The following is an 11331-nucleotide window of genomic DNA, read 5'->3' as shown; positions in this document are numbered from 1 at the left end:
AGTAGGGTCTCAAGCTGATATCTGAACAGAATTTTGGAATATTGCAAATATCTCAAATAATCTTATCAAAAATGAGCTGTCACGTGCGATGTCTCATGGCTTTCACGCTGAACGACCAATGTTATGGCTAGAATCGTTGCATAGTTTGTGATAGTGTGCCTATATTGTGCACACATGTGAATCTTGAGATGGCGAATAATGTGGCTAGAGAAAGCTTTCATTTTGTCGCACTAAAAAGCTATTTTTCCATTTTCCGAGTCCCAAAAATGGGGTGTTTTGTGAAGCAGCCACCAAATGAAAATTTCACAATGATACCACACCATTTTTTAAAAATACTAGACCACATTAAATGCATAATTTCCCCACCGGGGTTATCTTAAACATTTTTGTCCACCCCTCTAAAAAAGACAAATTTCTGCCAAATCGGTAGGAAGTCGGTCAGATTTAAACTACATTTACATGATCTAATGCTCATGATTTTTTGGAAAAAAAAAATTTTATGTTCAAATTATGATATAGATGTCATATTTGGATTCCTCTCATTTTTCCGATCGATTTAGACATATTATTTGTCAAATTCTGATTTGCAGATTTAAAGATATTAATTATTCCATATTAAATAGAAAGTACAAAAAAATCATTTTATTCATTTGAATTCAAGATTACTATTAATTATTCATTTTACATAAGTAATTGTTTGGAATTCAAAAAGATAAAGAGTTGCGACATCAAGGAATATGTGTTCGTAGGATTGATATGGTAGCATTATCAACAAAGTGACATTTCTTTTGTGTAAGCTCGTCCGGAAGGACAGAGAAGTTAAGAGTGCTAGGGCTGGAGCAGTGTGAGGATGGATAACCGATCGGGAAGTTTGATAATGAGTGCAATGTGACCTAATATTAAGTGTAGTTAGAGTTAAAATGGTCCATATGAGAGATTAACAACATTATAAGAAAATCTGAAAAAATAAGTTTGAATTTTTTTTAAAAAAAATTCGAGCTAGAATTGCGAAACGGTCGTTAATTCTATGTCGATGACGCCGTCGGCATATGATGTTGTGTCGACGGCCAACCTGTACCGACGGCAAATGGGTCTATGCCGAGAACATATTGTACCGACGACGAGGTGCCGACGGCAATTCTAGCTGTGCCGACGGCATGGCAGCCGTCGGCACCTCAACTGTTCCCGTAGTGACTAGCTCATGTGTTTTGTGATGATCAAGTTTTCCTGATCACGAGTATTGTTAAAGTAACAAAATACCAACAATAACGATAGTATATTGTTATAAGAACAAGGGCATTGAACGGATCCAATTCAATGATGTACTACGAGATAGTATCGTCACAAGTTGTTAGTATAATTATGTTGTTAACTTAGGTACAAATCCTTAGACCATGAGAATATCAAATATCCTCATACCGGAAGGTGTACTTTGGTTGTTACCAAGAGTTGCCCATGACAGGGTGACCATAATGGTACTGATCGGTATATATATTCAAAAGTATGCCTGGAGACTTGGATAGTTTGAGATGTGGATATTGCTCCTCCCGGCGATGGAGATATACACTATGGACCCTCTCGGTATTACGGTATCACATAATCGTCTGCATAGACATTTCATCACAATGATACGGAGGATACCATAATACACAAACAAGTAAATATAATGATGCCTGAACAAAGATTGTAGGTATAGTGATAAAAGGGTTTGCATCATAGGGATGCCAAAATCTCACATTGGGTTATCATTTGTGTCTTGTAGCAGTAGGGATTAACATATGGATAAACATGAGGTTCGTTAGAAGTTATTCATGTACGTGTGGAAGCCATCATGGACGTCCATTGTACCGATGTTGGTTATTGATCTGGAAGGGTTTCAGTCATGTCTACGTATTACCGTAATAATTTAAAGTAATTAAATCTATTGTGGGAGTTTTATTTGTGGTATGTGGTTGGGAGAAATGTTCGTAATAGTTCTGGCAACATCAGAATAGATTCGGCGATGTATCGTCGAGAGTGCGTTAGAATTGTACTGTATATTTTTTATAATGTTGAGAGAGACTATCGACAATTAACTGAAGTTATCAAACTGGTTTCAGGGTATTTCAGAATTATTCTAGGAAATTAATAAGGAGAAATATTGACTCCAAACTTTATTAAGAAGTGCCAGAGGGGTGTTGGGAGGCCGAAAATACTACTCCCTCTGTCTCAGTTTAACAGGCGCACTCGTAGTTTAAGACAAAGTTTGACTATTATTTTAGTTAAAATATATAAATTATATGTCTATAAAATTATACCATTAGATTCGTATTCACAAAAGGTTTCTGATGATATAAATATTTAACATATATTTTATATTTTATTGACCAAAATAATGGTCAAAACAATTTTTAAACTAAGTGCGCGCCTCTTAAAGTGAGACGGAGGAAGTAGTTTGGGGTAGTTACTCCCCTTAGTTCCCAACTCCTCTCATCGCTTTTCTCTCTGCCCATGTCGTCTTCTACCTCCTCGCTAACTGGTTGTTTCTACCATGAGATGCAAACAGAAGGAAGGAAAACGAGATCTGCTGGCCTATTTAAGTGGAGAGATTTTAGCTGCAATTAAGGGCATGTACAATGGTGATATCTTAGCAATGCCACCTAAGATAAATGCTGATGTGGAGGAAAGAGAAAGTCAAAAAACGACTTTGCCTTCTCTTAGCTAAGAGATTATTTCTTAGCATAATCTGTCTCACCACATATTTAGGATGGCTAGTTACTAAAGATAAAACTAAAAAATAACCCATTGTACATCATGTTTTACTGTCATATCTGGATTACATGGCAGAGTTAAGATAAGATGGTCTTATCAACCATTGCACATGCCCTAATAGAATTGTAACGTCCCCGAGGACTCCGGTTTTGTTGCCCTGTCTTGTATTACCAAATTTCCTCTCTGGACTATAAAATTTAAACAAGGGAGTAGTATCATAGGTAGATACCGTATCATAGCACGTAGATCTAGAAAAAATAAATGTTAAATAAATATTGTATACATATTTGCATTGAGATACTACAGATCAATACATTTAAGAAAATTATGATAGCAATACATGATACCATGCATTGTAAAGATAATATCATACTCCCTTCATTCTCAAATAAGTGAGCGTGTGGATTTTTAAAGAAAGATTATCAAGTGAAGAGAAAATTGTATTGAGAAGATGCAAAACAGCATCTCTCTCTTTTTTAATTCTTTCACCTCAAATGAGTTATGCGCATGTATAAATGAAGATAACATGTGCTGAATATTTTTTTTTGAGTTTTAAAGCAGTCGATCCTGCCATCCGATTAGATAGAATAGAAAGATTAATTACATAGAGTCTTTGCGAGAGCAAAGATCAGTTCTCCAAGCCCACAGCCGGGAGAGGGCAGCAAGCGTAAGTACTAAAGCCCGAAACCTTTAAAAAACAACCTCCAGGTCTCCAGGATCATGAGAGTGAGCGAAAGCTCTCTGCGCTATATCCTCCCAAATAATGTGAGCCACAATGTCCGGCATCAACGACTCGTTGCGGAAAACTCTTCTATTCCGCTCTTTCCGGATGCCCCAAATGGTGTAGATGAAGGCACCATTAGCCTCCCTTCGTTTCCCGCTTTGAAGTGTTGTGACCATCCCGTCCCACCATGAATTTAAGCCTTGCCCAAGCACAGGTGGCGGCACCCCGATGGTGCCATTCCACCCAAAAATCTTGTCGCGAACCGACTTGGCGAAACTGCAGTCCAAGAGTAGATGTTGCACCGTCTCCGGGTGTATCCTGCACAGTTTGCAAATGGGGTCATGTGGCCACCCCCGAATCGCCAGATTGTCCGCCGTCAAGACCTTCCCGTGGAGCGCCAGCCAAGCAAAAAATCGGCACTTCGGCTCCGCATGCGTGTTCCACACCTTGGCCGTCCTGAACGGAGGATAGGCCCCGGCGAACTGACAGCGATAAGCCGAAGCCGTAGAGTAGACTCCTGAAGCGGTCCAACGCCAAGAGATCGCATCTGCACGTGGCTGCAGCACCACCTCTCGAAGCGCTGTCCAAAGCTTGACCAATTGGGCGAGCTCCGCCGCAGTGGAAAGGCGAAAAAGGGAGCGCAACCAGTTCCTATCCTGCAACTCCTTGAGAAGAGACTTGCGTGATGCGATGGCGAAAAGCTCTGGGTACTGCAGCTTGAGTGCGCCTCCGGGCATCCATCGGTCATGCCAAATAGGCACTTGGCGCCGTCCCCAATAGTGATATCCGTTGAGGCCCTGAACAGATCCATATCTGTGGCGTCGCAAGGAAGAGTCATTCCTTGCCAAGGTCTTGCCTGGTCGGCCCAAGCATACCAAGGCCAGCGAAGCCGCAAAGCCCGTCCAAACTTCTCAATGTCGAAAATGCCAAGGCCGCCCAGCTCTTTAGGTCTGCAAACTGTGCTCCAGTTGACCAGTGAGTGCGGTCGCGATCCCGGTGCCGCTCCAGGCTTCATCCAAAGGAAGCCGCGCTTAATTTTCTCAATCCTTCGTATGATCCACTTGGGCAGCTTGAAGACAGCGAGGTGGTATATGACCATGGCGGACAGAACAGAGCGGCAAAGAAGCACCCTTCCCGCCCTGGTGAAGTGTTTTCCCCACCATCCCGCGAGTCTCGCACCCAGCTTGTCAATGAGGGGCTGGAAGTGAATAGCCTTAAGCCTAGAGTGATGGAGTGGTAGGCCAAGGTAGGTGCACGGGAACTCCCCGCGCTTTGCCGGGAAAGTCTGCAAGGCTGCCAATATTTGCTCCTCGGTGCACCGTATTGGAAAAGCCTCTGATTTTGCCAGGTTTGTCCGCAGCCCACTCGCATCCCCAAATGTGGCCAAAATCTGTCGTACCACACACATATCCTGCGGGTCTGGGCTAACAAAAATTCCCGCGTCATCGGCGTAGAGAGAGACGGTGGAGCGAACCGGTCGCGGCCTGATCTGACGAAGGATGCCTTCCTCTGTAGCAAGCCGGAAAAGGTGGTGCAATGGGTCGATCGACAGAATGAAGAGCATCGGCGATAACGGGTCCCCTTGTCGAAGACCATGAGCATGAGGAATTTGAGAGCCTGGCTTTCCATTGAGGAGGATCTTCGATGATGCCGTAGAAAGCAACATGCAGATCCACCTCCTCCATCTCGGCCCAAATCCCATGGCCTGAAGCAGCTCAAGCAAGTATGACCAGTTGACTGTGTCAAAAGCCTTGGCAATGTCCAACTTTAGAAAGAACCCTGAGAGCCTGGCTTTCCATTGAGGAGGATCTTCGATGATGCCGTAGAAAGCAACATGCAGATCCACCTCCTCCATCTCGGCCCAAATCCCATGGCCTGAAGCAGCTCAAGCAAGTATGACCAGTTGACTGTGTCAAAAGCCTTGGCAATGTCCAACTTTAGAAAGAACCCTCGAATATTCTCCTTAAACATCTCCCTGATCAGGCCTTGCACATGAAGAAAATTGTCATGGATGCACCTCTTTTTGATGAATGCAGACTGGCTCGGAGAGATAAGTGCAGGTAGGTTTGGTGCTAGGCGTGATGCAAGCATTTTGGAGAAAATTTTGGAGAAGCTGTGGATGAGGCTGATTGGTCTGTAGTCTGCTATAGAGCCCGCTTCCGCTTTCTTTGGGAGAAGAACAATGTTGGCCTTGTTGAGAAGGCCAAAACATGACCCACCCTGTTCCGCGAGGGCCACCATCGCGTCAAACAAGTCTTCGCTGATAGTCTCCCAGCACGAGCGATAGAAACGGCCAATGAACCCGTCGGGGCCAGGCGCCTTCTCCGCCGGCAAGGCGAAAACCGCAGCCTTCAACTCCTCCATACTGAAGGGTGCCTCGAGGTGAGAAAGATCCCTCTGCGCATAGCCCAAAGCCTCCCAGTTTAGAGCGGCCGATCTTGGCGGTGCGGCACCGAGAAATTCGCTGAAGTGCCTCGTAAGCGCCTCTTCCTTCTCACAGTGAGTGACCGCTAACCCCGCTGGCGTAGCTAGCATTTGGATGAAATTCTTTCGCCTTCTACCGTTTGCTCGCAGGTGAAAGAGCCTTGTGTTTGCATCTCCCAATTTAATTGTGGAAAGTCTCGCTCGTTGCCTTATGCGCATTTTGTTTATCGATGCCAGACCCACAATCTTTGCCCGAAGACTCGCCTGTAGCCTTCTCTCCGCTGTAGATAGCGCCCTCGCCTCTTCTGCCACATCCAGCCTCCCAATAACCTCTCTGGCAATGGCCATCTGTAACCTCAGGTTCCCGAAGTTTTTCTTGTGCCAGCCCTTAAGCGCCTTGGCTGTGCGTTCAAGCTTCACATGGAATCGCCGCAAAGGGTCACTTGTGTTTACCTCCTCGTCCCAAGCCTCTAGCACCGTATCATGGAACCCCTCCATCCGCAACCAAAAAGCTTCAAATCTGAAGGTGGAATATTGTGGGCTGAATATTACTGAGTTTGATTTTTGTGCAACGAGAGAGGATTATTTTTTACTATTTTAAAATGCATTTGAAAAATAGAAGTACACTAGTATGATATACACAAGATATTTTTATACAATTACTCGGAGTACTACGCATTGCAAGTAGTGTAAAGGAACATCACACTTTGGAGTTCGGGCCATGGAGCTCACGCGCACGATGCCTGATTCCTACCTAATTCAGGACCAGTACGTACCTAGTCGCCGCGCGCACACGGGGCGATGCATTGCATCCACACGCCGCGCCAACGCGTCTGAGCCAGGAAGACGACGGCTACGTCGACAAAAGCTAGCGAGCTGGTGCGCGCCGAAAAGCGCACGTCCTTCGTTTCGCCCCGTACATACATAAGCTGGTTATACTGATACCGTACCTGAGCCCAAAAGGAAGAAAAACGGCGGACCGGCAGCGGCAGCGGAGCGCTCCCAGATTTGCTTGGTCTAGTCGCCGTCGCGTCGCTTCATTTTTGTGCTTGTGATCGACGGTTAATTACCAAGCAAAACACAAATAAGCTCTCCCTTCCTGCAGAAAGAAAATTTTCTAGACATAGATACTTCTAAACCCGATACTATTACTTAGTCTAGCTAGGAGTAAGGTTGCGAAGTTTTGCTGATCCTTAAGTTACAGTTAAGTCGGGAGGGGGAGTTCTTCAGACCGTTTATTCGGAACTTGTCATTTTTCGCCTAAGCTACGTAGTTTTAATTTGGGTATGAAAATATACATGCATGTACATACATGCATCCTCTACGTGCAAAAGTTTTATTTCAAATTTTTGGATCCATAGAAATACGAATTTTTGGCCTAGCATGTTATCACATGTACAATTAAATATAAATCCATACTACATAAGAAAAACTTTGCGCAACATATTCAGCGTTGAGCTCTTCTTTAGTCGATCAAAAATAAATAGATATAAAAAAAGAACGTTGTAGTATGTTGGTATTTTGAGCTAACCCTAACTACTAGAACCCTAGATAAACTCGTCGGGATATTCTAAACTAGCTCACCGGGCTTCTAGGGGGCATCGGCGGCAAGCTTACTTGCTCTCAGGGGAGTAGTTGAAGACGATGTAGCAGCCGCGGTAGAGGTACTCTGTCTGCTCCTGCTGATCACGAGGTGGCAGCGTGCTCCTAAGCATTAGAGACGTTGGTCTCCTAGGAGTGGTGGATGATCTCGTGGAAGACGGAGTCATCCTCAGAGTACTCGCAAGAGTCGTCGACGGCCTCTTCGTGGTGGGCAGGATCTAGGAAGTGACAGAAGCACGCGCCGCTAGCCGCAACACACGATCCGTGGAGGGGAAGCTCGTGCAGCGGCATGCGATCTTCCCGCCTCGGCATCTGTCGTGCACAGGCTCGTGGACCTGCAACCCGAGCCACACAAGCGCATGTGGCTCGAGAGGGCACCGCAGTGGTGGGTCGCTTCCGACACTCGTGCCCTCCACTTTGGGGAGGACAACGGTGCGAAGCAGCGCGGCGAGGCAGAAAATTTTAAACGCTAAACCCTAAACCCTAAAAACCAAAAAAAAATAAGGACCATATTTTTTTGTTATATCTGCTAGAGATGTTCTTAGTTGTGTCTTCCTTTTCTTCTAGAGTGTGGGATGGATCGGAGGGAGAGTCATCTCTGTTGTGAACTTGTGACGGTGATGTGTTGGGAAGATCCGTGGATCGATCTTGGATGTGGTGCAAAAATTGGCACGCGGAAAATGTGCAAGGGAAAAGGGCGGAGACGTCGACAGTGTCTGCCGTGCCTTGGCGCACAGCTTAGTAAAAGATTAATTCGACGTTTTGGTGGTTTTCGGTGTCTAGTAGCAGTACTATTTTCTTCACTAACAATTAATTAAGCCAGGAACTGGTCATGAACTCATGATGTTACTGGTTGAGAGATGAGATGTCGAGCAAGTAGGCTGCCTGCCTACGTCGACCAGTAGAAACGAAGCTAGTGTGGAGGAGCATTGTCAACGTGCAGCTCGTTTCCGCGAAGCAGCCCCCTCGCTCTCGCAAGACACAGACGATACATGTGACCACATTATCTGAACCGAGTTTTGAAAAAAAAAACTCAAACCTGACGAAGAGGTGAGAAACCCCCAACAGCGCCCAAATGGGGATAATAATCGAGGGGGTTTTTTGATGCGAGACCCAGGTATTGAAACCGGGTTGGTTTGGTCCAGCTGGAGGGAATAGGCTCGAAGGCCACCACGCTATATAAGCGTTCGCGACATGTCTTGCAACGTTCGTAATTTAAATGTTCCTGACCTGTTAATTACGTACATCACATCATGCTCCGTGTCACCATGTTCGTGCATCAGTTATGTTTCATACATCTGATGATACATTGCTGCTTTAGTCTTCATTGTTTAAAGGTCGAGTCGCGCCTTGGCGTTATCGACGATGAGACTCAGCCTTGTGATCGTGCCACCCCTCCTCCACACCGCAATAACGACCACCCTAGAGATGACGACATCGTAGAGATGACAACAACGATGAACACCATCCATACCTCCACGAAGACAGACTCTCCTGGGCAGACAAGCTCTTCCGGAGCCACTCCCCTGCTCTTTATGATCACCGAAGGGAGGATCGGTGTCGTCATGACTCATGACAATGACCACTGCCGTGATGACCGAGATGACAGGAAAGGCGGTGGCACCGCCGTGAAGCTTCAATGCATGACGCTTGCCGCCTCTGGTTGGTGACCAATCCGCGCTTCATCTCCATCACCTCCCCTTGACTCCACTCACGGTCAGCTACCTCGCCGACCATTCGACGACCACAACACAGGGCGCTGCAACGCTCACCTGGGTGTTCGTAACGCCATCGCCTTGGAGCGGCTCCGCGCCTTCCACTAAAGTTGATGCAGGTGGGAGCCCGAGGATGGGAGCTTCGCCCAGCTCTCCGGCTGGACCGACCCCTGGCCCTTCTTCGCCAACTATGACGGGCACCTTTTTTTGAAACGGGAAAAGGTTTTCCCCATTCGATTAATTGAGGAGAATTTTTAAAAGACTATAATATTCATTTACTACAACGATTAATCTTCCGGCATCATTTCACCCAAGTGCTTGGCACCTGTCGAAACCCTAACTATTAGAACTCAAGAGTAACTCTAGATCATTGGGGCTTTTAGGGGGTGGCCACGGCGAGCTTACTCGATGTTGGAGGAGTAGTCTAAATCCACGTAGCCGTCGTGGTAAAGGTACTCCGTTTGCAAGCGTCTTTGGGCCTCTTCTAGGTCTGCATGCTCCTCCTCACACACTCCAAACTATCGGAGATGATGGTCTCCCAGGAGCGGCGGAAGGCCTCGTGGAAGATGATGTTGTCCTCGGGTTCCTTGCTAGAGTCATTAGCGTTGGCGTCTCTTCGTGGTGGGTAGGAAGTTGCGGAGCGGGTGGCGCTAGCTGCAACATGCGAGAGAGGTGCGTATGCTGTTAAGCTTCATGCACTAGCCACTTGAACCAAAAGTCCGAACTGATGGAAAGGGCTAGGTAATTCACATATACACTTCACAACACCCCCACTCGCGTGTGACGGGAGAAGAGAAAGTCAACACGTGAAAGAAGAAGAGCACACCGAAACAGCGGTGGCTAAAGAGGGGGGCAACAGCAATTTTTAGGCTTAATTGCGAAAACCATGTGAAAGCCAGGATTTGAACTTGAGACCTGGGGCTCTGATACCATGTTAAGCTTCATGCACTAGCCACTTGAACCAAAAGTACGAACTGATGGAAAGGGCTAGGCAATTCACATATACACTTCACAACATATGCATCGTGGGAGGGCGTCAGGGTGGTAAGACACTTCCAACGCGTGTGCCCCTACTCTGGAAGGACAACAGTGCGGAACGACACGCCCGGGGGAATCCGACCCCATCAACGTGGGGTAAATCTTGAAGGGACGACTACGATCCACCGTTGAATTAACGGTGGGTGGCTGGATGGGCTGGGTGGCCGAAATGGAGAGGATGGGAAGGGAAAACTCGATGTGGTTTACTGAATCGAGCTTCCTAAACCCGTATATGTATAGGTCTGTGTGGTGGTTTTAGGTTTTATGGAACGGGCCTCGATGTAGTGTCTTCTCAGGTCAATTTTCCGGCAAAAAAGATGCGGGTCAGGATCTTTTCCGGTATCAACAGATGCTTCCTCGTTGGCGGTGAGTTTATGATCCTTTTTAGGTTTTTCGGTGTATTTTTCGGAATGGTGAGGTGGCCGCTACATCTTAAAGTCATACTAAGGTCCTCCCTGCCCTATCTTTGCTCTAGTGGTGCATCTAGCGTTCGCGGAGGGTGCGCGGAGTTTTGTGCATGGCGGATCTCCTAGGATTCGATCGGGTTGGGTATTCGTTGTTGTAGTTTCATGTTAGTCTCTTCCGGTCTATAGTTTTAATCATTGACGATGGTTACTGCTCTCGTGCGTTGATCCTTTGCAACCTTAGCACAATGAATTATCGTATGTCTACTATAACAAGCTCTACTATAATAACCTTAGCGGTGTCTCTAGACTACGCGTTGCGCTTGGTGTCTCTGGAGGCAACTTTGGCTAGCCTGGGATGGTCGCCGGTGTAGGGGCCCAGCATGAATAAAGGCGGCGGTCCTAGGGTCTCTCTTGGGCATGAAGACCTGCCTGAGGCATGCCCTTCTCGATCTGGCTGGAGTGTTGAGTTCCGGAAGGCGCCGCCGGCGAATGTAACAGTGCTTCTATTGCCTGGAGTTTCCTGGATCAGTGGTATTCGGTCGTGCGCACTGATGACCCACAAGTATAGGGGGTGTATCGTAGTATTTTCGATAAGTAAGAATGTCGATCCCAACGAGGAGCAGAAGGTGTTGACAAGCAGTTTCGATGAAGGATTCACTGTAAATGCTCA

This window comes from Lolium rigidum, chromosome 7 (assembly GCF_022539505.1).
Source record: "Lolium rigidum isolate FL_2022 chromosome 7, APGP_CSIRO_Lrig_0.1, whole genome shotgun sequence".
Lineage (NCBI taxonomy): Eukaryota > Viridiplantae > Streptophyta > Magnoliopsida > Poales > Poaceae > Lolium > Lolium rigidum.
This window is presented reverse-complemented; position numbering follows the sequence as displayed.